We start from the raw sequence: 4,791 nt of genomic DNA, 5'->3' as shown, positions 1-4,791 counted from the left end.
GTGCACTCGATCCCCTCAACCAAATCAACAATAAAGACATCAAAGAGAACTGGACCCAGCACATGAGCTGGTGCATGGCACTCAAATGCTTCTGTGATGGTGGCAGGACAAAAACAGTGCTCAGTAAGAACCAGCAAAGCTTTATGCAAAGACAATCATCATCATCTGCTTTAACACCAGCATTTTCAAAGAGGCTTGTTTGAATTAGTCTGGTCAACTGTTCACTTCGGGCTGGAGCCATCCTTCTCTCACTCAGCTGCCTTCAACCCCAAAACTGATTCACAAAGAAACCATTGCCTTTAATAAATACATTCCTCCAAAAATGGCACATCACAGGTATCAGATTTGGTCTTCACCTACAGGCAGCATTCCACCAGACCTGCTTACATCTCACACAGCCTGAGGTCTGAGCAGTCTGCAGTTCCACAGACAAACGTGTATGACACCTGCTACCTGACAACAAGGAGCATCAGGACATCCAGTCTGGGCTCCCATGCCAACATTTTGCCTCTATTTTCCTCTACTGCAACAGAGATTTCTGTACTGACAGGAGCTGCCTTTCCTCCCCTCCAGAGCTCAAAGGATGAGGAGTTAACCTCGAAGAAACAACTCCCCACAAGCTTTAGCATCCCCAGTCAGCAGCAGTTCCTGTCTGGGAGGAAATCATCACTGTAGGTCTCAAGCTGCATGCAGAACAAGCCTGTGCACCTTCATTCCATGTTACAAGGACACCAGAAAGGAAAAGTTTGAGATGAGAACTGTTAAACCACACAGTGAAGCCAGGAGGTGAAGGGATCCAAGCCCTCAAAACCCCACCCACCTCTCACCTGCAACCTGAATCTCTTCTCCAGATCAGCAGCAATGGAACTATGAAAACACAGCAGTTTCAAGGACTTGTCTTTCAGTACCCTACACCCAGAAGGCAGTCTCCTCTGACTGGTCTGGATTTAGTAATGGCATAGTATTTCTCCTGACACAGCCCAGATGTTCTGGTGAACCCCTGGGAAGTTACAAACCACAAAGGATCCTTTCCCACTCCATGCAGAGACCACAGGGCACCTGGTTGTCATGTGCATCAACAAGGCAACAGAACACAGCTAGGCCTTTGGAGAGTCCGTCTACCCAGCTGTACTCCCTCCTCCCTAACTCAGGGGACAACAAGAAACCAGGTTTAACAACTACAGGCAGAATCCTTACAGAAAGCAGAGGGACAGCTTCACAGACTCAGCTCAAAAAATTCATGCTTCATCTGAAAACATCAGTTTGAATCTCAGCCAGCAATTGATTATATACTGCTGCCTGTGGATGTCCTCGAAGAGCCCACACAACCTTCTTGGTACTTCATGGTGTCCCAAACACACTGTCTGGTGTCCTCCATCCACTCCGTGAATAACAGCAGCAGAAAATCTGGTCATAGACATCCCAGCAGCAAGAGCAAAGAGCAGTTGGTCTTAAGACACAACATCTATTTCAGCCAAGCCTGAAGATCTGCATAGCCCCCAGGTATGCACCCTGCTCGTGCAGCTGTTCATCAGCTCAAACAGATGCAGGCAGGTTCCCAGACAAGCCTAAAAAGGTCAAAACAGAACATATTTTCATTGCCAAACACGTGCACACACACAAAACCGAATGGGAAGAAAAATAGGAAGTTCCTCAATATAGTTCCTCAAAATACTAAGTTCCTCAGCAATTAGGAAAACTAGTTCTTCATTATGAGAAGTATCGGCTCAAATTTGCTCTTTTCCTCTCCAAAACCAGATTTCTGGAATTTACTTCATTCTTCCTAGCAAACTGTAGTTTACTGGAGTAACTGCATCTCTCTTTCTGTAAAACACTGAACAGTTCATGTCAAATGTATAGGTTGACTTTCACCCCTGCTTCTCTCCACAAAGTCCTTGTTCCCTTCCTCTGAGAGGACTGACCATCCCAAAAGCTTTGAAAACAATTTGAAAACACCCCAGACCTAACACAATCACTCACCCCGTTCCTCTTTAAGGAGAAGCCTACAATGCTTTCTCCGTTGTGTTCTGCACTTCCACACAACCCCGCAACATCATATCTTGGCATTCCATCACCCTGCACGCTGCAGGAACAAGCAGCACAGCACCAGCACAGCACTGGCACCACTGCCAGAGCAGTGATGCTTCACCTCTCACCAGTGCTGTGCAATATGATGGGAGAAAAAGGCTCTGGCGGTTACTAAGCTCAAACCGTGTCCACAGGCTCTGATCCCAGGCTAAGCACACACCTTGGTGTAATTAAACTGCCAGAACTTGGGGATTTATTTTTATCACCAGCCTTCCTCAGCACGCGCTCAGAAACACTGATCGCATTCTGCTTACAGACTCAACATTTCCAAACCACACAGAACCACACTTCATGTTCTGAGTTATCATAGAGCATATTTATATCCACTCATACACACAGAATAAGTTCAATCTTCAAACTAGCAACAATTTATATTTATGATGACAGAATATTATCTGTTGCAACACTCAACTTTTTCTATTTTCCAACAGTTCCAGAAATTCTAAAACGCACCGATTTCTCATATTCTCCCTCACAACCAGCCTTGATAACCAATACTGATGTGTACTATTTGGACCTTCTGGTTTACAGAAGACAGTGGATATTTCCAAAGCAAAACTAGTAAACTGCTTTCCATAAAGGTACCACATTCCACTTACAAAGCATTTATTGTAGACTGGTCCTGATCAGCTTACGACGAGTTTAACAACCACCAACTCGACTGCCATGGGCAACTTAAAGTACAGCACTGTCTTGAAGTCACAAAACAATTCTCGCCACAGAAATTCAGTTTGCCAATTAAAAATGAACTCCAAAAGTGTTAATAAATTCAAACTATTTAAAAGACAGAAAACAGAGCTACTGGGTACATCCCAGCATAGTGGATTCCAACAAAAAGGCAACATGAACAAGCCACTGGGTAAGAGCTGTTGCTTGAAAGAGCCTATACAATCACAACAGTTATACTGACAACAGCCACACACACTGACCCAGCGCTCCCACAGCTCGGGGATCTCACTGGGACAGACATCACCTGTGAAGTTTTAGCTCGAGTCAAATTCTGTACATTCCTTCCTCAGGGGAAGAGTTTCCAATACTCAGCTTCAGAAGCATCAGGCACCTCCATTTTTTGCCCTAAGTTAGAACCGCACATGATATAACACTACATTTTGAAGAAAAAAATAATATGTCAGCTGTGTAAAGCAAAATACTACCCACAGAAACCTGCAAATCCCAAGCACATACTCCAGAGACACCTTTCACTGCCCAACCAGATGTCACTCCCACTTATCCAGGTAAAGTACAGAATGGCTCTACACTAGGTACACTCTAAGAAGTGCTCAGACAGCCAAACTGAGGTCCAGGTTTAAAAAGTTAAAATCATTTTTACTATGCAAACCACCTCTTCCCTGTAAAGATCACAAATTCCAAGAGCTACGTAATACACATGGAAAGCAATCCCATCTTGCCAACAGAGCCTTTCCACACTGAAATTAAGTAAATCAGTAAAGTTGGTCCTAAATAATCAAGACCAAAATGCTACATTCTAGGCAAATCACACAGGACATCTATACCACAGACTCAGAAGAATAAGGAATTACCTGCTACTTTCTGAAGTTTCATATAAGCATTTCAGAACTTCCAATACTTTTCATATGTTTCTACAGAAAAAGCAACTTCCTTTCACACAGCAAAGAACAAAGAAAATCACCACACAGACAACTGTAATACTGAATTTATTACTCCTCTACTGATTCAGCTGAGGCAAAGCTTAAAAGCATGTCAGATGTAAGAAAAGAAAGCACTGTACAGCTATGGCTGAAGAAAACTCCGAAACAAGAGGGACTGAAGGTTTTAACTGTCTCAGTTCAGAGGTTCAGAGAGTCTTGCATTTCTCCAAAATGCCACACATGGATGTCTGAAGCATAAACAAACTCCTCTGTACTTACTGCTCATGTAGCAGTGCCAACACTTCGCCAATTAAGGCTCCACTGTTGGACCACATGAGGTGAGAATTATTGAATTACATCATTTGTTTTCTACACTTCCAAGCCTCAGTAAGCCCAGGGACCAGAGGCCCCTTCAGGCTGGGGGGACAGAGCGAGAGGGATGCTAGGACTCGGATCACCCCAGCATGGCAGCTCACAGAACCCACAGAGTCACCTGGGGGATGAGAGAAATCTAATACCTTCAAGGCATCAAACACCACCAGCAGTACTTTTAATAGTGCCAGGAGTGACATCTTCTAGAGAGAATACAGCCCTGTGGGTCAGCCTGGTTCCACTGCTCCACTTAAGATGGAATGTAAGCAAGGATTCAGCACCAGAAAACCTGAGGTCTGCTCCTATTTAATCACACTAACAAACTCTCATCAACTGCATAGTGCTGTACAGGATAGCTCTATTTCAGTGTACACCAAATACTAGACATTAATTTTACCATCTGGTTAACTCAAGCTTGAGGCTTTAATGCAGGTGCTCCAGGACAGCTGATTTCCAAGGAGCTTACTCTGTGCTGGACTGACAACAGCTCCTGCCTCACATTCTGCTTACAAACCCAGCACCAACACCAGGAATCCTTGCCAGCAGGACTACTGACTGCAGTTTTCATCACCTTGGCCTTATGCTACGCAACAACTCAAGAAATACATCCAACACGTGACAGAGCATCCCAGTTAATTCATCTTGTGCTTCCCAGCAGCCTAATGTCCTCTCCTTCTTGTCCATTGCTTAGTTTACTCCCATATCTTCCAGTTATCACCCA

The sequence above is a fragment of the Acanthisitta chloris genome, unplaced genomic scaffold (assembly GCF_000695815.1).
Source record: "Acanthisitta chloris isolate BGI_N310 unplaced genomic scaffold, ASM69581v1 scaffold12483, whole genome shotgun sequence".
Classification (NCBI taxonomy): domain Eukaryota; kingdom Metazoa; phylum Chordata; class Aves; order Passeriformes; family Acanthisittidae; genus Acanthisitta; species Acanthisitta chloris.
The sequence above is the reverse complement of the archived record's forward strand: the minus strand, read 5'-3'. Positions refer to the sequence as shown.